The 25,323-nt window shown below is 46.3% G+C and overlaps 1 protein-coding gene across 6 annotated transcripts in view; it reads left to right on the forward strand.

The window, feature by feature from the left end:
* Positions 1-25,323, forward strand: part of LOC139747840 (acetylcholine receptor subunit alpha-like) — a 331,403-nt gene that overhangs the window by 57,583 nt on the left and 248,497 nt on the right. The window lies entirely within an intron of this gene.

The raw sequence follows: 25,323 nt of genomic DNA on the forward strand, positions 1-25,323 counted from the left end.
GAAATAAAGAGAGAGAGAGGAGTCAGAAAGTAGAGCATCTCCGGGTTGGTACTAATGGGACTGCCCCACTCCACACTTACCTAATTTAGATTTACTGACGGAAATAGTATATATATATATATATATATATATATATATATATATATATATATATATATATATATATATATATATATATATTATTACTATCATCATTATTATTATTAATATTATTGTTATTATTATTATTATTATTATTATTATTATTATTATTATTATTGTTATTATTATTATTATCATCATTAATATTATCATTATTTATTATAGTATTGATGATGGCAATAATGGTAATAAGTCGTTATAATTCGTGGCCTCACCGCTAGGTGAAAGTCTCCCGAAATTACACTTCTTATTGGTTGGCCAATTTGGCAACATTAAAAGCTGCAGCAGTAGTGCAGTGAGAACGAATCATTTCGGTACGAGTATTCCTATACTATTTTTTCTCTCCCTTTTCTTAATTAAGTTCTGTAATTAATATAGCTTCGTAATGGCTTTGATAGTTAGAGCTCTTATTTTTTTTTCATTCCTTGGGTATTAGTGTGTGAGGACTGGTCCACTCGATAGAGGGGGGGGGGGGGGGAGCTCTCGTGACGAGGAGGCGAAAATTAAACCCTTATGAAATCCTGGCGATGGACGGTAACACACGCAGCGACATCTGCGCCTCTCCCTTGAGGAAATTGTGAAGACTGTCATGTGTTGTGAGAGCGGCCGGACCTCACCTCGTGTGGGAGGGTGATAGTGATGATGTTTTTATGAAGATAGTGATGATGTTTTTATGAAGGTAGTGATGATGTTTTTGTGAAGATAGTGGTGATGTTTTTATGAAGATAGTGATGATGTTTTTATGAGGGTAGTGATGATGTTTTTTTCTGAAGGTAGTGATGATGTTACGTAATGTATAAGAGAAATAAGGAGATTCCAGTCATGGACAGTGACCATCAAATCCGCTACAGATGGATTGGATTTTAACGTAGATTTCCATTATGAATAATTATGAAATATGTACAGAAGGAATACAAAAACACCTCCAAGATTGTTGTATAACAATCGATAAATGTTGCTCTTGGCCCCGAGAGGTTTTATGATACCTGACTAATAACGCTTCATGGAAGACTTCGTCTCTGTATACAAGAACATTTTATGAATTTAAAAGAGAACCAATATAAGAATATATCGAGGAAATTGTGAAAATGTTAACTCTATATACTTCATGCACTTACAAGGGGAAGGGGAAAAAAATTGTATGTAATTTATGCACAAAGGTTCAGTTATCATGGTGTTAATTTCCGTCGGTGGTGGTATTTTTGCCGAGGCTTGGGAACACCCCACCCAACCCCCCTCACCCCCTCACCCAATAACCTAAAGTTTGATACAGAACGAAACTTGGCAACTTCTTCTCGAGGGGGTAAATATAAACTCTTCAGCGGGTCTGGATTTTATGCTCACGTTGATCAGGGCCATAAGAATGTTGGAACATTGGCAGTGATGAAGTGGGCGAGTGTAAGGCTACGGAGAGGATGGATATATATATATATATATATATATATATATATATATATATATATATATATATATATATATATATATATATATATATATATCCCTGGGGATAGGGGAGAAAGAATACTTCCCACGTATTCCCTGCGTGTCGTAGAAGGCGACTAAAAGGGGAGGGAGCGGGGGCTGGAAATCCTCCCCTCTCGTTTTTTTTTAATTTTCCAAGAGAAGGAACAGAGAATTGGGCCAGGTGAGGGTATTCCCTCAAAGGCCCAGTTCTCTGTTCTTAACGCTACCTCGCTAATGCGGGAAATGGCGAATAGTTTGAAAGAAGAAATATATATATATATATATATATATATATATATATATATATATATATATCAGTGACTTCTCTCCCGCTCGCTACTAGATGCTTGAACCTTCCTGTCCGTTCGTCCGCTAAATTGTTTGCTGGTAAGAGTGATGGCCGAACCCCAGCAGCAGCCACCACCACCCACCGTCGTTGCAACTGTATATTACTCCAGTGGACGGGACGGAGCGAATGCCTTTCCCATTCGCGTTCGTTCGCGCCAGGCTTTGGGGGCCAAGGCAGGGTTATGGTATGCAGAACTTCACACACACTACTACTACTACTACAACAACACTATGGGGGCCGCCCAGCCCCGCCAGCTTGCGTTGTGTTCCCTGCCTGTACAGAAATTGACCGCTGGCTGTATGTTTGGAGCCGGCAAAGTTCTGCCGCTTTACAGTCCAATCCAATTTCATGGCCGACAATCAGGAATGGTCTGCTGGCTTCCGTTTTTTTTTTTTTTTACTCCCCCCCTTTTTTTTTACGTTGTACCTAGGGGGAAAAAAAACATACGTCTGGCAGTGAGCGTTACTTGATGAAGTGCCGTACTGTTGTTGATGTCGTCCCGTTGCTGAAGTTGTCGTGTTGATGCATTTCAGTAAGGGTAACATGCTGTTGGTGAAGTTGATGCGCTGTTGGTGAAGTTCTTGTTATGAACGTCGTGCTGCTGTTGAAGTTTCCCTGTTCTTGTCCACTGTTATTGAAGTAATCGCATTGTTGTTTGAAGTTATCGTACTGTTCGTTAGGTTATCGTGCTCTTGACAGAGTTATCGTAATGTTAAGATATCGTACGGATCGTAGGATTAACGTACTCTACATAGAGTTGCCGTGATGTTGTTTAAGATATCGTACTGTTCGTTAGGTTATCGTACTCTTGTTGGAGTTACCGTAATGTTGTTCGAGATATCGTACTGATCGTAAGGTCATCGTACTGCAGTCTTTTCTTTTATAATCTCTTTCATTATTTGTTTTTCTCATAACATTTTCTTGACTCAGAAATAAAAATCTCTTGTCCTTCCTTTCCCTTCAGTTCACCATTCTCATGCCACCTTTCCCATGTTGTGCGTACCAAAACACTTCTCATTTTTTTTCTCCCTTTCTCTCCCTCTTATTTCCTCATTTCTTCTCACTCTACCCCACCGCCTCACCTTCGATGCTCACTTTCACCTCACCTTCCTCTCGCCAGCTGTGTGCGCGCCCTTCCTCCAGACATTTAATTATCCTTCGCCCCTCATCATCAAATTTCCTTATGTATTTTTTTTTTTCATTTTTCCCCCTCACAGTATCTCCCACCTCCCAAGCTCTTGCCCGTAACTCAATAAACACACAGACAACGGGATCAATAGGTTTTACTGAAGGGGATGTCGCCACGGCGCATGCGCGAGGTCACTGGAAGGAGGGGGGGTCATAGGTCATAGCATGGTAGTAGAGTGTAGGGTTATCTGAGGTCGGGGGTTAGTCATCGCTGGGGTTTTACTGGGGGTGGGGGGTTATGTGAGGTCGTTGGAACGTCTGCTGGGGTTAGGAGGTCACCTAAGGTTCATGAAACCATGTCCTTGAGGTCACATCAGGTCAGCTATTTTCATGGAACGTCTATCAGGGTCCGCAATGTTTATGAGGTCACCCGAGGTCAGAAACCCTCCTCTCTGGTGAGGGGGTCATAGGAGGGGAGGGGGTCATCCGGTCGTAGATCCCTTGCTAAGGGGGGTCATCTGAGGTCATAGAGGGGGGGGTCATCCGGTCGTAGACCCCTCACTGTGGAGGGGGGGGGGGGTCATCTGAGGTCATAGGGGGCGCTACCCAAAACCTGGAAATGCTGGAAAAGTCGGTCTGGAAGTGGAGGAGCTTTGTGCACGGCGACGACGCTCAATTTGACCTTCAGTCAACCGAAAATTCCCCGGGGGGCACGAAATGAAAAAGATTTTTCAATTTAATTCTTGAGGCCAATTCACTAACTTGGGATTTACGGTGTGAAATGGGAGTACTGATTACTTCCCTTCCCTTTACGGGGTCGGACACGTTGAACTAATTCAGACTTCGTCGGTACGGTAGTGTGTAGGTAGACACTCGGTGGGTCAAGTTGATGAGTGTGATTGACAATGGGTAGAAGGTAGGGTAGATGGGAGGTTTGGGGAGGGAGGAGGTACACAGTGTCTTTCAGTATGGGAGGTGGAGGTTACCCTGGAGGAGGAGGGAGGGGACGGTTTGAGTTACTGGAGTTTGTCGTAGTATATCATCACCCTCATCATCAATGTTGATGGTATTGGTCAACCATCATCAACACCCTCAGTGATGCCATGGTCATCAACGCCATATAAGTGATGTCCGTAGCGCCGCCAATATCATTGATGTCAGTAGCGCCATCATTACCCCCCCCCCCCTCCATCAATCATGATGGCTCAGGGAGGGAGAGGCGCTCTCTCTCTCTCTCTCTCTCTCTCTCTCTCTCTCTCTCTCTCTCTCTCTCTCTCTCTCTCTCTCTCTCTCTCTCTCTCTCGCCTCTAAAATTCTCAATCTTTCCACTGTGGCGCTCGGGTTCCTCCAGTGCGTTAGAATGGTTCTTTTTATATACTTTTCTTTGATGGCTTTCAGTCACAGCCGGGATGAACAGCGACGCCATCCGGGATTTGGGAAATTGACGCGGATAGGTTGGCGGGAACGGCGACGGTCGTCCTTTTAGCTAATGTCGCTTCCGTCCTTCCTTTAGTATTTGTTCCGTTTTCTTTGTTTTTCCCCTTATTTATATCATCTTTTTCTTCTTATTATTGTGTTTTTATTATCTTTCTTAATAATTTTTAGTAGGAGACGGGATATTTTTTTATTCTTTTGACATTTATATGTGTTTATGTTATGCTAATGATTATAAAAATTTATAACACATTAAATCGTTAAGGTTTGATGGGGATTAGCTGAGTGATTATTATGAGGGTTTTTACAAGTGAAAGTTGAGATTGGTGAAAAAAAAAGAGAAAATTGCAGTTGCTTTCTCGATAGCAGGATTCGAACCACTACCATTTGTGTGGGAACTGGGGACACCAACCGCTAGGTTACTGAGCCTACTGTTTCCGCCATCCTCTGGTCTATATATATATATATATATATATATATATATATATATATATATATATATATATATATTTATTATTTATTTATTTTGCTTTGTCGCTGTCTCCCGCGTTAGCGAGGTAGCGCAAGGAAACAGACGAAAGAATGGCCCAACCCACCCACATACACATGTATATACATACACGTCCACACGCGCAAATATACATACCTATACATCTCAATGTATACATATATATACACACACAGACATATACATATATACACATGTACATAATTCATACTGTCTGCCTTTATTGATTCCCATCGCCACCCCACCACACACACACACACACACACACACACACACACACACACACACACATATATATATATATATATATATATATATATATATATATATATATATTATTACTACTATAACTCCAGGACCCCTTTCACTAAAGGGGTCCTTTAACCTCAAGGCTGCGCTGCTCTCAGTTACAGGGAAACGATGGACTCCTTTTGAATGTGAGAAGTTCCTCGAAGGGACTGCACTCCCTCCCTTGGGTCTACAGACGAAAGTGACTCGTCACTCGCAGGGCAACCACAAGGCAGAGAGAGAGAGAGAGAGAGAGAGAGAGAGAGAGAGAGAGAGAGAGAGAGAGAGAAGGCTTTCATCCTTGGTTATAATGCAGCCATTTCTCTTGCTTATTTTTTCTTCATTAGGAGGGATATGACACGTCCACATTCCTTAACTTTAATATTGCCCAACTTTATGACCAGAAGGTATTTATAATAGCCATCAGCTTCAGAGAATAACTGCAAGAAACATCTCCGTGACCAATTTAGATGCAAATTTACGGTTGATTCAAATTATAGAAAACGATATTGAATCTTGTCAATATCCAGGGAGTATAGAAAACGGTGTGTAGATAATTAGGTTGAAGGATGAATAGCACGTACGCCCCGCGGGGTTGGACGTTCTTGCCCTCGCAAAAATGGACGCCCTGGGGCCTCGGGTCTCCATCCTTCACGGCATTTATTAACACTAATGGTACATCAGGCCTTGGACACGACCAAAATCGGGCATTGTGTAAGATGAGTGAAACGAAGAACTGGATAATGAAGCACGTCTGCGTTTGATAACTGAGTGGTATTATTATTTTTTTTTTGCATATGTGTGTGTGTGTGTGTGTGTGTGTGTTTGGGGCAACCACGTCGACGAAGAGCAAGCGGAATGCAAAGTAGGGGAGGGTTACAAAGATCCTGTGGGTTTTTTGATGGTGGTGAGGTGTTATGTGATGGAGAACACGAGAGGATGGTAGATGCTTCTCTCGAGTCTACTGATGTTTCATTGAGAAGAGATGCACGGAAAATATCTCGTTCTGGTGTTTTATGACGCAGTGGGACGTCGAGGCATTTCCCGAGGAGAATTATGGAGGACGGTTGATTGTGGAGGCGAAAAAAAAGCTGATACCTCGGAATGGTTGACGAGTGGATGAGCAGGAGACGGGGATGAATAGGTCGGTTCAGGAGTCCGGGAGAAAAATGGCCGGTGGCTGGCGACGTGGGCTGTGTCTTGCCTGGGTACATAACCATCAAGACAATTATATGCAGTTAACGTCACCGGGTCTAGTGTTGCCAGAGTACATACCACCAGTACAGTTATATGGAGGTGACTTCATTGGGTCTACTAGTGTTGCCAGAGTACATACCATCAACGTCACAGGTCCTAGTGTTGCCGGTACGCATCGTCAATACAATGACGTCTGTAGACAGATGTCGTCCATGGAACATTGTTTTGGGATTTTGTGGTTCGAAATTGTAAAAAAAATGATTCTACTTGTTTATGGCGTTTACTGAGGTGAGTTGTACTGCAGGGGTTGTGGGTTGATGATACAGGATGGGATTATACACGACGAGGTACTGGAGGATTGGTAAGTGAAGGAGGCAAGGATGGAGAGCGAGGAAGTAGAGTGTGCGATTGGATTTCCAAGAGAGGAGATGAAAGAGAATCTGAATAGTGCTGACGAAGGCGATCACGCTCAAGTGATGTGATGCGGAGGACGCGTCTCCCCGGCTTGGTGCACAGGAGGGAGGTGGTTCTTTGTGACAAAGAGCCGTATGGAAGTACAGCAAACAGCTGGTGGTGAGAACTGGTACAAGACGGTGGAATGAGGAAGTAAATCCTGCTGATGACAAGAACATTGTGGACCGGAAGAGGAACAGAATGATTCGAAAAAAAAGAAAAACATCGAAAGAAAGAGAAGTGCAATTACTTTACCTAGAATTTTGAGAAACTTGGTTGACGTAGATAAAGCAGCGGCTTAGTGTTGGAAGGAGAAAAAAATGCTGCCCTGTGATTTAAGGAAGAAGGATTATTCTTTTAAAAATGAGGCGCCGTGAAGAGGGTCGTGTCGACGAGGAGGTGGAGGAGGAGGTGGTAGGTGTAGTAGGCAAGGATGAATAACTTTGGAAGTGAGGCTTGGGCAAGGTCGTGAGAGGTGGGGATGGAGTTCGTGAGAGGAGGAGATGGAGGGTGATGTTGGACGTTTGGTTCGCTCTAAGGGTATGACTGGTTGGGCGAGGGCGGGATGAGTGTGTGAGAGGGACGCATTCCCGGTAGCAGGTGGGACAGCTGTGCTGATTATGAAGAAGAAAAGAGGGTGGGGTTAGGGTATAGGGGGAAGGGCTCTTCTTGCAGGTGATACGGAAAGAGTAGAGCAAGTTCAGAAAAGTGGTGTCGCAGGGAAATGACTTGGAAGGGAGGGAGTTACGTTGCCTTATGAAGGTACATGGAGCGAAAACCATTACAGTAATTGCAAGGGAATCATTTCTTTCAGACTCGATGGAAAGGTGGATCATGAAATGGGGTAAAAAGTACGCACCCCCTTGTCATATAAGCAGGGAGCATTTAGGGTAGGAAGAGGGTGTGTATAAAAGATATCTCCAGGGGCCCAGGTTATGTGGAAAGCCCCCTGAGAACCATAAGACATTATTCGCATCACTTATGGATTCAGAGACGTCGTATAGTAAAGTGAATAGCTGCAATTTGAAGGGTCCGGACCGGGTTTGGTGTGCAGGGAAGACTGTGGAGACGACTGTTAAGTTAGGGGGGAGGTTTTATGATAGAAACAAGTCTCCCTTTCTGTGAAGAAACGTGAGTATTGATGAGCGAACGCCTCCTTGTAAGTGCCGAAGATCAGTAGGGTTACGTAATGTCTCAGTGGTATATGTATAGATCCTGTAAATTGGACACTGCGGGAGCTGGGCAGGGGGCTCTCAGAGGGTATGGTTGAAACGTGGTGTAACAGGGGGGACACTCGTGGTAGCTGTGTGGGGACTGTTCTGTCAAGTAGATGGACGGGAGACGTTGTGGTTGTAGCGGTGTGTTTCAAGGAAGGAGTGAGGCTGAGCGTAGGTTTAAGAGGGAAGATTCGAATGTCCGAATGAGGCTGGTGATTTCCATGGTCATTGGTGTTGTATGGGGAGAAGAAGTAGAGGTTTTAAGGATGAGGCCTGGGATGTGACGGTGTGGTCGTGGGGAGAGAAGGAAGTTGAGAGGTGGTCTGTGGCCCTGGGAGGAAATGGAGAGAGAGTTCAGTACGAAGTGTGAAGAACACACTGTTCTGGTTCCTCACTTCAGCGAGGATGTTATGCCACCCTCGCCCTGGGTGTAGACTGGTGAGAGCAACAACTGGGCCGAGGAGCACTCGCCAAGATAAGAAACATGATGAAAGAGGCCAGTCATGAAAGGGGAATCGTAAGAAACATCCCGTGTCTTTAAAACCCTCTTAAAAAACCCCGTTATTACGATGAGACGACCCTTGAGCACGACGACGCGACGGCACGACCCAAGGGTATTATTGACGTGCCCTCTGACCACACCGTCGTATCCATGGGGTCGTACCGTCGCGCTCAAGACCCGGGTCGCTGGTAAAGACCTCATAGCAAAGGATAGGTATACCGAACTCATCCCATGATGGTAGGAGAAGCAGGCGTGCACTACCCTTAGGGAATAGAGAGAGAGAGAGAGAGAGAGAGAGAGAGAGAGAGAGAGAGAGAGAGAGAGAGAGAGAGAGAGAGAGAGAGTCGAACGGACGGAAGGCGATGGATAGGTCCGTGCGGGTCTCGAATGAGGTCTCGCAGTACTTCAAATACGAGCAGAGAAATGAGTGGCAGAAATTGCCGAGGGAGGGGAGGACGACGGAGGGAGACGCGTCTTCGAGCGTGACCTCCATACCTAACGGAGCTACTCCAGCCGCTGGTTGTCGTGTGAGTCAGGAGTACCGTGTGAGTCATGTGAGTCAGGAGTACCGTGTGACTCATATGAGTCAGGAGTACCGTGTGACTCATGTGAGTCAAGGGTTCCGTGTTTGGTCTTCGTCCTGACTGATCCGTTAGAATGGTGGGGTTCGACGTTGTGTATTCATGATGCAGTTGAGGTAAACAAGGATCCGGGATTCCAGTATAGCATTCGTTCATTAGATCGCTCCTTTTGCCACAGCTGCTGAAATGATTTATATAGATTTATATAGTTTTTTTTATTAGATTTATATGGTTTTTGATAATTTCGTAGTTATAGAAAATGGCCCTTTACCATAGTACTACTCTAAGCTATAGAAACGGTGCGTAATATTGTGACTGCGAAGCTATAGAAAATGACGTATGTATCATTGCAGTTACAGAAAATGGTAAACTGGTTGTAGGTACCTGTACATACAAGGGGTTTCGTCAAAAAACTTTTCAGCATAAAAAATTTGCCGATTTTTGATGAATGACCAATTTTTGGAAGCTTGTTTGACGTTGATGGAGACGCTACATTGTACGTAATGGCTTACAAGAATGTGTGAAACATAATGGCAAATGCTATAGATACCGGAGGTAGCCTTCGCCACCTTGTAGAAAACGCGTGTACACTCCAAATGGTAATCTGTAAACAGTCATAGAAAATGGGGTTGTAGGTAGCTCACTCTCGGAAAATATTCAAAGGCCCAGTACTTCTACGCGTCATTATGGGATATAGAGAGTGGGTAGCTGTGACAGAAAACGTGCTGAGGTACGTCAGTCACTGGTCGTTCATAGAAAACCTGTGTATGTAGCTTGGGCAGACGTCAGTAACAGACAGATCGGACAACATGTAACCACGGCAGATGTACAGTACAACCCATGCTCATGCCTTCGTGAGCGGCGGCGCAAAAAAAGGAGGATTACGGAGGCCACAAAGACAAGAGGCGACGTTACCCCCCCTCTGGCTTATCGAGGACGCTGCTGGAAATAAGAAAAGAAAACGTAGAGTCGGGTAGAGGCGGCTTGGAGGAGGAGGCGGTGGCGACGACGACGCCGGTGTAAGACAGACAAGGTATATTATTCAGGTGAGGCTGAGGGAGAGGTGAGAGGAGGAGGTCTCGTCTCGCTCTCGTGATAAGAGACAAACACCTGCTGCCTGGCCTGCGCCCGACACACGCATCACATTAGGCAAACATTGGATGTGTTTTGCTATTCCTTTGGATACCTTGCGGGGGTCAGGTGACAGTGCACGCTGCCACATTTCCAAGGTGAGATTGATATATATATATATATATGTATGTATGTTTTGGACAATCACTTGCTTACCAAATGGCGTCCTAGCTTCGTCTCTTTGATGTATATCAGCTGACTTATATTTCTCTCTTGTGTCCCCCCTGATGATGTGATTATTACACGAAAGTGCACTTAGGAACTTATCGTGTTTCATTTTCCTCGTATTCGCTGCGTGTCGTAGAAGGCGACTAAAAGGGAAGGAAGCGGGGGGGCTGGAAATCCTCCCCTCTTTTTTTTTTTTTTTTTTTTTTTGATTTTCCAAAAGAAGGAACAGAGAAGGGGGCCAGGTGAGGATGTTCCCTCAAAGGTCCAGTCCTCTGTTCTTAACGCTACCTCGCTAACGCGGGAAATGGCGAATAGTATGAAAAAAAAAAGAAATATATATATATATATATATATATATATATATATATATATATATATGCGCCTATACACGTATGCCACCGTTATTCATACTCGCCTCAGCAAGTACACTTCACTCAGACAGGTACCAGACTTCCATCACGAGTGTCCTTCTTCTTTCAGACTGCTCATACTTCTTTCCTTTGATGCCATTTTAGCGTCATTCTTCCTATATATATATATATATATATATATATATATATATATATATATATATATATATATATATATATATATATACTGCTTTCATGCTTTCTTGAAATCTGTGTGAAACTCTTCCTTCATATTAGTGATGTATTTCTTTCACGTTGGGGGCCACATGCTGTGGCCACACTACTCTCACCGTGGGGCCACACTACCCTCACTCTGGGGGCCACACTGAATATCATAAGAGCTACAGAAAGAAAATTGAATTTCGAGGTTCTTTTGTGAAGACGTGGAGTATAGTGGAGACCTTCCCTGGTTGCCCTGGATAATATGTGTCTGTGTCTGTGTGTGTGTCTGTGTCTGTGTGGGATTTGGTGTACGTATGTCTTCCCGTCTGTATTTAAGATACACACACACACACACACACCCACACACACACGGGTTGGAGGGTCAGGTCAGATGGTAGGCCGCCGTGCCCAGGGATCGTACCCTCGTCTTCATGAGGTCATCCCGTCATGCTCAGGGGGGTGGGAGGGTCGTAACCCTTGCGTCCAAGGGGTCGTAACCCTCGACGTTCAGGGGGTCAAGATTACGTAGGTCGCTTAGCGAAGGAAGCCGCTTAAACCTGTAGCGGATATTGGTGTCTCCTGGAGGAGGGAAGTGGAGGCTTCCACACACCCCCCTCTGCGGCCCGAGGGGGACCCCAATCGAACCCCGGGTTATAGAGGTTCTCAGCCTCAGTGGAACCCCGGGTTCCATAGACTCCTAGTCTCAGTGGAACCCCGGGTTCCATAGACTCACAGTCTTAGTGGAACCCCGGGTTCCATAGACTCCCTGTCTCAGTGGAACCCCGGGTACCATAGACTCACAGTCTTAGTGGAACCCCGGTTTCTGGCACACTCGTTCCATTTCCCATTACCCACCCTGTGGAGCTGTTGTATGGCCGGAGAGAGAGAGAGATGGGGGAGGAAAGGTTCCGTGAGAGAAAGAGAGAGAGAGAGAGAGGGGGGGGGGGGAGGGAGGGAGGGGAGGATATGAATGGGGTGAATAAGGAGGGAAGAGAGAGAGAGAGAGAGTGGGGGGGGCAATATTGATTCACATTTCCTGACCACCAAGCGTCACACACGGTACGCCTGGACCACGATGGGGCCCTTCCTCCCACCTCGCCAGGAGGGTATGGTCCTCCTCCTGATCGCGATCTCCCTCCTGCTGCTCTCACTGCCCACGTGGGGGCGTGTGTGTAGCCCCGCCACCACTTGCCCCTCTCTCTCTCTCTCTCTCTCTCTCTCCTTCACTGCCCTGGGAGAGTGGGGAGACAGAGGACCTACACGACGAGACGGAGCCCCAGTGGCACCCTGGCCAGCGCAAGGGCCCGCCTCCCTCCACACGTCTTGCTCGAACGTTGCGTATAAGACGTCTTCCTCTCCGCCGCCAACCTCCTCTGTACAACCCACACACACACACACACACTCCTTGAGTCTTGGCTCTCGTCTAGGGCCTGAGTTCGACCCTGTGTCAAGTTTTCTTTTAGATGAGAGAGAGGGAGAGAGGGAAGACGCCTCTATGTTTTGTGACGGAGCCAGACACGGCCTCCGGGAGCCTGACACCACCGCCCCCGCCACCACCATCAACACAAAGTAATACACCGCACGTTATGGTTAGGTACACAACCCCTCACCCTTCTCACCCTCCTCCCCCTGGTAAATTGTCTTTCATATTGTGCAGTGTTGCGTCACTTGACCGCGTGTGGGGGGGTGAGGTGCTGTTGTTGGGGAGTCATGCATGTAAACAAAGATGGGATTGACTTACGGTATGATGGTGGAGAGTGAGGGAGTGGTGGCGGAAGCCGGATATGTGCTGGAGAAGCCCGTCGACCGAGGCTCTGTGTTGATGGCGGGACTCTACGTGGTGTTGACGATAGTGTTTTCTACTGATGGTGGCGCCAGCGGCTCTGGTTGGGGAGGGATGGTTATGTCGACGACTTCCTCCTGCAGTGGCTGACGTGACGCAGCCAGGTGAAACACGACCCGATCGCCTCCGTCTTCGGATCGTCACAGGGGAAAATAAAAAAGAGAGGATTAGAAAAAGAAGACATATAAGAAGAGTATCAGAAAAAGAAGACATATAAGAAGAGTATCAGAAAAAGAAGACATATAAGAAGAGTATCAGAAAAAGAAGATAGGGGATAGGGGAGAAAGAATATTTCCCACGTATTCCCTGCGTGTCGTAGAAGGCGACTAAAAGGGGAGGGAGCGGGGGGCTGGAAATCCTCCCCTCTCGTTTTTTTTTTTTTTTTTTTTTTTTCTTTTTTTAATTTTCCAAAAGAAGGAACAGAGAAGGGGGCCAGGTGAGGATTTTCCCTCTAAGGCCCAGTCCTCTGTTCTTAACGCTACCTCGCAAATGCGGGAAATGGCGAATCGTATGAAAAAAAAAAAAAATAAGAAGAGTATCAGAAAAAGAAGATAGCATTGATTCATATGAGCTTATGTTGGTGTCTATTGGAAGAAGGAAACCCGAGAGAAGAAAAGATCATTCCACAGCTTAGATGTATCAGGATACGAAGAGATGCCATAACGGTCAGGCCTCGTATGACTGATCTCCTCACACGCACAAACTATGGGAAACAGCTTCAGCCAGCCGCCCGGTGGGACGTGGTGGCCGGAGCTGAAACGCACAACTCACGGGGATGGTAGACGAAATATATATATATCTCGTAAAACAGAGAGAGAGAGAGAGAGAGAGAGAGAGAGAGAGAGAGAGAGAGAGAGAGAGAGAGAGAGAGAGAGAGAGAGAGAGAGAAGCACCGCCCCGAAGAACGAGAAGGGATGGTTGAAGAGAGAAACCTCTGTATATATGTTGGAAATGCTTACACGAAAAGTAACCTCCGCACGTATGTGCAAGACCCTTCAGTTTTTTGGGTTTTTTTTTTTGGGTGGGAGGGCGTCTAGGATGGAGTGGGGGATATGATGGTGTCTACCATGTTTCCAGTCTTGCAGCGTTGGAGTGTAGTGTCTTGAAATTGGATTGTGGGAAACGAGTGATAGCTACTGATGGGGGGGGGGGGGGGTGAAGGCGTTCATGGAACTTATATACCATATAAAGGTATGCAGTATAGGATGTATATATACACAGTGTACATGTAAACTATCATGCAACACACACACACACACACACACACACACACACACTGGCATCCAGTATCATATTTGGGTTACGTTCTTTTTCTCTTTTTTTTTTTTGCTAACGACCTCATACCCTGTTCTCAGTGATTTCTCTGTTATAGCATGTCCCTCTGTTGAGGTCATACGATTCTAGTGACGTCATGCCACATTCCACGGCTGGCATCACGTGCATCTTGTGTGGTTAGGCTCCTCCTCCTTCTGACATCATCATGATCTCCTAGTACCAATGATGACATCATGTCACTCTAGCAACAGTGATGTCAAAAAGTATTTAGAACATCATGTCACTCCAGCAGTGTTGAGTTCCTCTTCCCCCTGACATCGTTTGTACCTTGAGGTCGTGCGTACCTGGACATCATCATCATCATCATCATGATGCAATACCCCCTTGTGGTGTGCTGAGAGAGTCCTAGCCCTTGCAACTCAAACGGACTGATGGGAAGTCTCTCCCAAGCTGACGCCAGCCGCCGCATTCCGCCAGAACGACCGCTGTACGAGAACTATTCCGATATCGTGGATGGATTTCCAGTTAGGCGATCATTTGATATTCACGCTGAAAGCGTAATGTTTATCCAGCATTGACTGTGGCAGGATTTAGTGGGTACTTTAACCGATCGATGATTTTATTGTTGACGGATTGTATATCACTTAAAAACTTTGTACGTTTGCCAGCGTCGCCCATGGACCCGTTATCGTATATTTTTTGTTATGTTGTCGTAACTCGGAAACTATCGTACTGTTTTCCATAAAGTTGATGTACAGGCGGTTTTCTCCCGATCACTTGCAATACCCCTGATCCAACGTTAAGAATTTCGTACCACTTCCTGACACGGCTGTTTACAATATAGACATTTGATATTCCCAGTCATTACTCCGGTAAATATGGCGCTAGGTTTTCACCGGCGTCGACGTATAGACCATGTCATCAAATTTATAACGCCAGGGTACAGTTCCATTTCCTCCTTATTTTACCGAAGAAAAAAAAAAAGAATGGTTTTTCTTTCTCTGCCCTCAGCGATAACAAACCATGAATGTTGCTTGTGTCTGTCAGGAAATGTAAATAAAATATACAATAACCGAGCCTTCAGTGTTTGATGTTCGCCTGACTTTATATAATAACAGACGACTCTGAGCGACTTTTCAGACGTCGCCGAGAAAAGTTTTTCACTTCCCTCCCCCTCCTCCCCTCCCCCCCTCCTCCACCCGACAATAAAAGAAAGAGTAATTTTAATTTCCAAGTCTTCAGCTCGTCCCACCCGCCAAGATATGACTCAAACTGCTCCTCATGGGCGAGGTATTAAGCTATTGAAGTTTCTTGGTCTGGTGTGAGTTGTGAGGGTGGCCATTTGAGGAAGGTTGGTTGGTTGGTTACACTGGGCCTTTCTAATTGGTCTTGCGGCTGCCAAGCAAGATCTTTGAGGGCGTCAGTGTCAAATTATAAACCATCATTCTGAGGATTTTAAACTGCCTTTTTTAGGGTATAATCATTGTAAGACTTACCATTATGTATGTCTCCATGTCACAGAAGAAACGGGCCAGGTGTTTACGAACGCTGCGTGCGTCCTTCGTACGTACAACTTTATTAATTGTTGACGTATTGAAGAAAAAGAATGTCAAGGTTGTAGACGTTGGAAATCTTTGGTGCGTCCTTATTCCTCCTGAATGACCATGGACAGCGTCTCATACTGTCATCATCACCACCACCACCACCTACCATCATCACATTCATCAACATTATCACCACCACCACCACCCACCATCATCACATTCATCATCATCATCATCACCACCACCACCTACCGTCATCACATTCATCAACATCATCATCACCACCACCACCCACCATCATCACATTCATCATCATCATCATCATTGTTGTCATGTAACGGTACGGTTAGCCATCCTGACCGTGACGCTTCCACAGGCCGCCCAGGGTCGAGGCGCAAAAGCTCGAATCCTGGTTGTGGCAGTCGGTCCACAGTCAACCCAGCTGTTCATCCACCCCAAGGGATTGGTCGAGAAGATGGGCACCTGGCTCAGACTAGGGTATATATATATATATATATATATATATATATATATATATATTTTTTTTTTTTTTTTTTCATACTATTCGCCATTTCCCGCGATAGCGAGGTAGCGCTAAGAACAGAGGACTGGGCCTTTGAGGGAATATCCTCACCTGACCCCCTTCTCTGTTCCTTCTTTTGGAAGAAAAAAAAAGAAAAACGAGAGGGGAGGATTTCCAGCCACCCTCTCCCTCCCCTTTTAGTCGCCTTCTACGACACGCAGGGAATACGTGGGAAGTATTCTTTCTCCCCTATCCCCAGGGATATATATATATATATATAGCCGTCTCAGCTAACATAAAGAAACATCATTAGCGTCACTGTCATCACGTAATCATTAAGGGCTGCACCGTGGAATAGTGAAGTAGCAACCTGGATAAATTGGATGGTAAAAGAGAAAGAAAAAAAAAACACGATTTTTTGCCATTTCAAAACACTAATTAATCCCTTTTGTAATATGAACCCGTGTGGCGGAACCCATATCCTCTGCTCTCTCCTGGAAACCGCCACACTGCAGAATCTTGCCTCCCGAAAGTCGGGATTCAGTGGCAAGGGGACAGGGTGGACCCCCTTCCAAGTAAAGGGTTCTTTGACGATCGACTTTACTATTGATATTGCGTCAATTAATGAAATACAGCCTAGACAAAAAGTAATTTTTTTCCTTTGCGCTGTAACCTCCATCAGGCAAAGTCCAGAATATATATATATATATATATATTCCTATGAGTCCACGGGGAAAATGAAACACGAAAAAAGTTCCCAAGTGCACTTTCGTGTAATAGTCACATCATCGGGGGAGACACAAGAGAGAAATATAACAGTCAGATGATATACATCGAAGAGACGAAGCTAGGACGCCATTTGGTAAACTTGGGAACTCTTCTTGTTTCATTTTCTCCGTGGACTCATAGGAACATCTTGATCACGCGCAAAATTGTGATCCTTTCCAATATATATATATATATATATATATATATATATATATATATATATATATATATATATATATATATATATATATATATATATATATATATATATATATCATCCGCGTAGAGAGGACTCTAGTTCCCATGATAATGTTCTTAGAGGAGCAGCTGCACCAGCCCCGCTGACACCCCACAAAGACCGTGGTGTGTGGAGCCATCCACTGTAAACAAACGAGTGGCCAGAGAGACTCGGCGGTTGAATCATGTAAGGAGAATGAAGGCCGTGTGTGTGGTGTGTGTCCTCCTCCGCGGCGGTAGCAGCCGGGCGACGTCTCCTCCTCCTCCTCCTCCGGCCTCGCTGCCACCTCCCTCCTCCTCCTCCTGCTCCTCCTCCTCCCCTTGTCTCTCAGTCAACACTCTGGCACTGGCTGGTGTGTGTATCCGCTCAACCCGCCCACACTATCCCTGCCAGGTGTACCTATCATGGTGAAATCTATTGACAGGTAAAACTCCCGGTGTTTGGCAGTAATTTGGGAGCGACAACGTTTAGAACAGGGCGTTTTTAAATGCCGCGTTTACTGTGGTTTAAATTTACATGGAGAGGAGGAGGGGGGGAAAAAAAAGATGATGTCTGTAGCGCCCTAACGAACTCGTATTGTTAAGGGGTGATGGAAAGCAACCGAGGGGGGAAAAGAAATTTGACTTAGACTTTTTGGAAGTGAAATTTTTGCATCGGCTTGAATACGATATAAAGTTTATGAAAGATGTACAACGTAGGGTTGTGAGCGAGGGGGGGGGGGGGGGCTTCTTAGCAGTCGTCAGCGACTTGGCGAGGGTGTGGGAGTCAGTGAGGTGTTTACCCTCGGGTGCGAAGTACGTTATGTGCACGCTACCCGGCAACACATAGTACTACTTCCTTTTGTGTGCATTCTCTCTCTCTCTCTCTCTCTCTCTCTCTCTCTCTCTCTCTCTCTCTCTCTCTCTCTCTCTCTCTCTCTCTCTCTCTCTCTCATACGCCTGCCCGCACCGCCGCTCACGTGAAAGTTAGTTTAGCTGGCTCTATACGAGTCGTAAGGCTTCAGTAATAGGCTGTGTGGCACTGGGCGGTCCAGTATAGCGGACGGAAAGATTAGTAGTGTATAAAAGTTCTCGTGTGTGTCGGGATGTGTGGCGGGGGAGGGTGGGTACATACATGTGTGTGTGGGGAAGCTCGTTAGCTTGGTAAGGCTTCAAGTGGCGGGCTGTGTCGATAGAGGCTTTGTTGTTCCATGCTCAAGTGATAGGCTTAGTCGGCGCCTTTGGTGCAAGGCTTTCTGGTTCTTGGTGACTACACTCGTCTAGAAGACCAGTTTTTTTTTTTACTGTGTATATTGTGTGTGTGTGTGTGTGTGTGTGTGTGTGTGTGTGTGTGTGTGTGGTACCGGACTCTGCCTGTTTTTGTGTATGAAAAGGGTGTATGAAAAGGGTTGCCGTGTTTTCAAGGACCTTTTCGGTCTTAGGTGTCCATCATTTCCCTGCTCCTGGAGGCAGTGCTCGGTCGAAATTGCAAAATTCCCATTAAAAAGGCTTATAGGGTTATATATATATATATATATATATATATATATATATATATATATATATATATATATATATATATATATATATATTTATATTTATATAACCCTATAAGCCTTTTTACAGGGAATTTTGCAATTTCGACCGGAAGTGGATCATAGGGTGGGGGAGGGGGCGAAAATTCTGGGAGCCTTGAAGAATGTGTGGAAGTCGAGAACATTATCTCGGAAAGCAAAAATGGGTATGTTTGAAGGAATAGTGGTTCCAACAATGTTGTATGGTTGCGAGGCGTGGACTATGGATAGAGTTGTGCGCAGGAGGATGGATGTGCTGGAAATGAGATGTTTGAGGACAATGTGTGGTGTGAGGTGGTTTGATCGAGTAAGTAACGTAAGGGTAAGAGAGATGTGTGGTAATAAAAAGAGCGTGGTTGAGAGAGCAGAAGAGGGTGTTTTGAAATGGTTTGGTCACATGGAGAGAATGAGTGAGGAAAGATTGACCAAGAGGATATATGTGTCGGAGGTGGAGGGAACGAGGAGAAGAGGGAGACCAAATTGGAGGTGGAAAGATGGAGTGAAAAAATTTTGTGTGATCGGGGCCTGAACATGCAGGAGGGTGAAAGGAGGGCAAGGAATAGAGTGAATTGGAGCGATGTGGTATACCGGGGTTGACGTGCTGTCAGTGGATTGAATCAAGGCATGTGAAGCGTCTGGGGTAAACCATGGAAAGCTGTGTAGGTATATATATTTGCGTGTGTGGACGTATGTATATACATGTGTATGGGGGTGGGTTGGGCCATTTCTTTCGTCTGTTTCCTTGCGCTACCTCGCAAACGCGGGAGACAGCGACAAAGCAAAAAAAAAAAAAAATGTATATATATATATATATATATATATATATATATATCCTGGAAGTAACTCTTTTTACTACCTGTGTTTGGACGTTTTTTATATTCTAACGTGTGTTGTGGGAGCGTGTGTGTCAGGTACGTTCAGAAATCGTCCATGTTTCGTTCTCCCATCAAGAGAACATCTTCAGGAGTCAGTCAGTCAGGATGAGAAGCGAACCAGATGTTCCCAGCTCACAAAACGAAGAAGGAGTGGATGGATCCACTGTGCTATAGTCCTCCCAGCACCACTGGTTTGAACACCAGCCAAAGACCAACTCGGAAACCTCCCCAACCCCCTGGCAGCAATGTGTCGCAGGAAGAAGAGGAGGAGGAAGGAGGAGGAGGAGGGAGAGCGTTCTGGGGAATTCATCCGTATTAACCGTGGAGAACTGAGCTGGGATTCCTCTTCAGGACTCCCGCCGTCAGATGTGTGAACTCGCATGTCACGGAGGAGGTTGTAAATGCCGACATGTATCGCCGTGCATCACCGGCTAGGTGCTCCCGCGGGAGAATTGGAGACCAAATTAAGAGGACTTGGGATGGTAGATTCAGCTCACAAAATAATTAAGCGCACGACAGACACGTTTAAGCGTCCTCACACAACGTTTAAGCGTCCTAGCATGAACGGAAGGACTCGAAGCACACCACGAGAGAAACACATAGCGTCTGGACATGGCGGTAAACTCGTCCTTTGTCGTGGCTAGCGAACTATACAGTACAGCTTCCTAGCAACCAGTCACACAGACGAGGTGAACAGCGGGTTAACGTAGTTTTCTAAACGGCCCACGTACCCCTAACACTGCTACTGTTCCGCACATGTATTGAAGAAAATAAAAATATTTTGCTTCCTTTTGTGTACTTATTCCTAAAGATGTTGTCACGACGGAGGGAGAGAGAAATGTCATCAGGTCTTACACAGACGCCCCCATACAGGCTGCCGCCCTACAGGACGTTTGCATGATGATAATGACTTTGGGGAATATGGAAAATAAGACGTGTCGTAAAAAGAATGATTTGCAAACTGTTCTTCGTCGATACGTTGTCTAAACGACCTCTCTCTCTCTCTCTCTCTCTCTCTCTCTCTCTCTCTCTCTCTCTCTCTCTCTCTCTCTCTCTCTCTCTCTCTCTCTCTCTCTCTCTCAAATGTTTGCTGGCAGCCCCTTGGAAAGAAGAGAAAAGAAAAAAAAAATGCGAAGACTTGTACGCTTTCGTGAATGATTCACATCTGCGGGAACACACTAATTCATTATTATCTTTGTACTCTGAAATATGTGAATCATTTAAGGGAACGATCGAATTTGAAGTGTTTCCTTGTTGTCCTTGTGGCTACCAGCATATATATATATATATATATATATATATATATATATATATATATGTAGTGGGGGGCTGGAAATTCTCCCCTCTCATTTTTAATTTTCCAAAAGAAGGAACAGAGAAGGGGGCCAAGTGAGGATATTCCCTCAAAAGCTCAGTCCTCTGTTCTTAACGCTACCTCGGTGATTCGGGAAATGGCGAATAGTATATATATATATATATATATATATATATATATATATATATATATATATATATATATATATATATATTGTAAGTTGTAAAATGATGGTAGAGGTCTTCGCATGTGAAGCGTTGTATTATGGCATGGAAGACCATCTTGCTGGTTTTATGTGCCTGTGTTTTTTTATGTTGTGTTTTCCTTTCTTGTTTTTATGTATTCCATGAAAGAAATATTTTATGATTTTTTTTTTTCTTTTATATGAGTTTGCCATATTTTTTTGTGTGGACATTTTAGTGTGATATGTTCATATGTATATATTATTGTTTTATGTTTATTCTCTATGTATAAACTGGAATTATATTTTGATGATTATTTTATTCTCTCTCTATATATAATTTTGAGTCGAGTTTTGCTTGTAGTTTTGTAATAGTGCTCCTCTTATTTTGATGTACCTCTTGTAGGTCGTAGGTATGATATATTACTTGATTTCTATTTTATTTTATTTTTTTTCATTACTGCCGTAACTCAACATTTCTGTAGCTCATAATGTAACTTCTCTGTACCCAAGTATCAGGCCAGAGCAAAGGGAAAGAATTTCGTTTTTTTTTTTTGTGTCGTGAAAGCCGAGCAGAGAGAGAGAGAGAGAGAGAGAGAGAGAGAGAGAGAGAGAGAGAGAGAGAGAGAGAGAGAGAGAGTCCTGAGGGTCGGGCTTAACGCTACTTTCGCGTCCGCTCCCGACAGCAAATATTGACAGAGGGTGAAGGGCGAGTATGCCGGGGGGGGGGGGGGGGGGGGGGGGGGGGCAGGCGGTGTGATCCCCCCATCCCCATCCCCGGTTTACCAACGAGAGCACACCAAGGCTTCGATCATCATAGCCCCGTAGTCTCTCTCTCTCTCTCTCTCTCTCTCTCTCTCTCTCTCTCTCTCTCTCTCTCTCTCTCTCTCTCTCAAAGGGTCAGGTCATAGCAGATCGTATGAGGCCCAGGATGGGGTTGGGGTTGGGTAGGGGGTCGTCGTACCGTCTCGTACCCAGGGGGTCGTAACGTTTGTGCTCAAGGGTTTGTTTGTCTCCCCCCCCCCCCTCCCCCAATCTCCACCACCCTCATCCTCCCCCATCTCCATCACCTCATCCCCCTCCCTCACCCTCCCTCCTCTCTGTCTCAGCAAGATGGGGCGTTTCGCTTCAGGAATCTCTGGCTGATGGCGAGGGAATTTGATTGGCTTTGCAGGAGTGGTTGGAGTTTTCTCCTTTTTTTCCTCTCCGTCTTTTTCTTCTTTTTTTGCCTTCCCAGGGAGTGTTCGAGGTTGTATATTGACTTTGCAGGAGTGTTGGAGGCTGTTGATCGACTTCGCAGGAGTGGTTGGATTTCGTGTGTGTGTGTGTGTGTGTGTGTGTGTGTTTGGTCTCCCTGTGGTGCTATACCAATTTTGTGGTTGCCCTTGTGGCCACAGTTCTGCTCTGTGGTTGCCCCTTTGTGGTCACAACCCTCTTTTCCGGTCTTCCGATGTGAGGCCACCCAAAATTTATTTCGTGGCCACCTTTGTGGTTGACAAGTCTTTCCCCGTAGAAACGAACCCAGTATTATCATCCTTTTGTGGCGACCCATTTCACGGACACCTCTGTGGTCATAATCCAATTTGCTAGTAGTAACGCAATTACACATGGTGTGCCGTGTGCAAAGCCGCCAGCCCTCCTGTGTTTGTTGGCAACCTAGTTATGTCCCGAGGTAACTCGTAACGTAAAGTCTGTGACATGAAATCATTGGGTGTAATGTGTTGAGGATGGTCATCTGTAGTGAAGTGTGTGTGTGTGTGTGTGTGTGTGTGTGTGTGTGTGTGTGTGTGTGTGTGTGTGTATTACGATGGTTTCGGAGGTCTTCTAACGACTCCTTACCCCCGCGCGACAGCTGGTACTCCAACCACGCAATAGCCATCTCTTTTTTTTTTTCCTTCTGTCCAGTCAGGCTGTTGGAGGCCGGTGCGTGTTGTCCGGTAGGCCTGCCCATCCCGGGCTGGTGGTCTGGTGAAACTTTGTGAGCGCCTCGCCTGGCTCCTTTTTTTGTGAGTGTGGCTGATCTGTGAGCGGGAGAGTTCGTCTCGTAGCTGTGGTCATTGGCACTTCTTGGAGGTGGGGGAGGTGGCTGATTCCCCTAGAACACGACGGTACGATCCTTCCTGAGCATGACGGTACGACCCTTTCTCAGCACGACGGTACGGCCCTTTCTGATCGCCACGGTACGATCCTTCCTGAGCATGACGGTACGACCCTTTCTAAGCACGACGGTACGATCCTTTCTGAGCACAACGGTACGATCCTTTCTGATCGCCACGGTACGATCCTTCCTGAGCACGACGGTACGATCCTTTCTGAGCACGACGGTGCGATCCTTTCTGATCGCGACGGTGCGACCCTTCCTGAGCACGACGGTACGATCCTTTCCGAGCACGACTGTACGATCCTTTCTAATCGCGACGGTACGATCCTCTCTAATCGCGACGGTACGATCCTTTCCGAGCACGACGGTACGATCCTTTCCGATCGCGACGGTACGATCCTTTTCGATCGCGACGGTGTGATCCATTCTGAGCACGACGGTACGATCCTTTCTGAGCACGACGGTACGATCCTTTCTGATCGCGACGGTGCGACCCTTCCTGAGCACGACGGTACGATCCTTTCCGATCGCGACGGTACGATCCTTTTCGATCGCGACGGTGTGATCCATTCTGAGCACGACGGTACGATCCTTTCTGAGCACGACGGTACGATCCTTTCTGATCGCGACGGTGCGACCCTTCCTGAGCACGACGGTACGATCCTTTCCGAGCACGACTGTACGATCCTTTCTAATCGCGACGGTACGATCCTCTCTAATCGCGACGGTACGATCCTTTCCGAGCACGACGGTACGATCCTTTCCGATCGCGACGGTACGATCCTTTTCGATCGCGACGGTGTGATCCATTCTGAGCACGACGGTACGATCCTTTCTGAGCACGACGGTACGATCCTTTCTGATCGCGACGGTGCGACCCTTCCTGAGCACGACGGTACGATCCTTTCCGAGCACGACTGTACGATCCTTTCTAATCGCGACGGTACGATCCTCTCTAATCGCGACGGTACGATCCTTTCCGAGCACGACGGTACGATCCTTTCCGATCGCGACGGTACGATCCTTTTCGATCGCGACGGTGTGATCCATTCTGAGCACGACGGTACGATCCTTTCCGAGCACGACGGTACGATCCTTTCCGATCGCGACGGTGCGATCCTTTTCGATCGCGACGGTGTGATCCATTCTGAGCACGACGGTATGATCCTTTCTGAGCACGACGGTACGATCCTTTCTGATCGCGACGGTGCGACCCTTCCTGAGCACGACGGTACGATCCTTTCTGATCGCGACGGTACGATCCTTTCTGAGCACGACGGTGCGATCCTTTCCGATCGCGACGGTGCGATCCTTTCTGAGCACGACGGTATGATCCATTCTGAGCACGACGGTACGACACCTTTTATACAAAACGGTGTGACCCTCTCTGAGCACGACGGTAAGACTCGCTGTGAACTCTGGTACGACCCCCCTGAGCACGACGGTGGGACACCTTGAGCACGACGGGACGACCTATTGAGCATGGTGGCCCGGCGCTTTGAACCTACCCTGGTCAGAGTTCAGGTCGTCATATCCCGAAAGGTCGTACGTAACCGTCGTGCCCAGCCCAGGGGGTCGTACCGTAACTGTCGTGTCCAAGGGGATCGTACCGTACCGTCGTGCCCAAGGGGGTCGTACCGCACCGTCGTGCCCAAGGGGGTCGTACCGTACCGTCGTGCCAAAGGGGGTCGTACCTTACCGTCGTGCCCAAGGGGGTCGTACCGTAACCGTCGTGCCAAGGGGGTCGTACCGTAACCGTCGTACCCGGGGGGATGTACCGTAACCGTCGTACCCCTGAGGTCGTACCACGCCGTCGCAACCCAGGGTCTGTTGACGACTTCCCTCGTGTGGTTCTGACCCGTCCTAACGTAATCCAAGACGACTCCCGTCGCTGGGACGGGGGTCCAGCAGCTTAGCCTCATCCCCGGCGTCTCGTGGTGAAACATACGCGTCGCTGACGCAATGAGAATCACTC

The sequence above is a fragment of the Panulirus ornatus genome, chromosome 5 (assembly GCF_036320965.1).
Source record: "Panulirus ornatus isolate Po-2019 chromosome 5, ASM3632096v1, whole genome shotgun sequence".
NCBI classification, from domain to species: Eukaryota; Metazoa; Arthropoda; class Malacostraca; order Decapoda; family Palinuridae; genus Panulirus; species Panulirus ornatus.